The following is a 402-nucleotide window of genomic DNA, read 5'->3' on the forward strand; positions in this document are numbered from 1 at the left end:
GAATAGTATAGTGGAAAGAGTGTAGAATTTGGAGTGAATCTTCATCCTTATCCTCAATTTCCTTTCTGTGAAATGGGGAGAGATCACCTCTCTCCAAAGGTGATTGTACCTCCCCAGCCCCTTTTTATCTACTGCATTGTATTACATCTTTTGTTGATAAGAATTTGTTTAAGCCCAAGGATAGGAAGTATGTTTTTGTGTCTTCAACAGCTATGCAAGATAGAGCACAGAAAAAGAATATTTAATAAGCTCTGAGTATTCTATACACATACAGACCACAACTTTATGAGATAACTTCTATTTTTGTCATTATAGATAAGGAACTCAGGCATGGAGGGGCTTAATAATCTAACCAAGAACATATATATAGGAGTGGAGGGTCAACTAGAACCCATGTGGCAC

The sequence above is a fragment of the Lipotes vexillifer genome, unplaced genomic scaffold (genome assembly GCF_000442215.2).
Source record: "Lipotes vexillifer unplaced genomic scaffold, Lipotes_vexillifer_v1.1 scaffold397, whole genome shotgun sequence".
Lineage (NCBI taxonomy): Eukaryota > Metazoa > Chordata > Mammalia > Artiodactyla > Lipotidae > Lipotes > Lipotes vexillifer.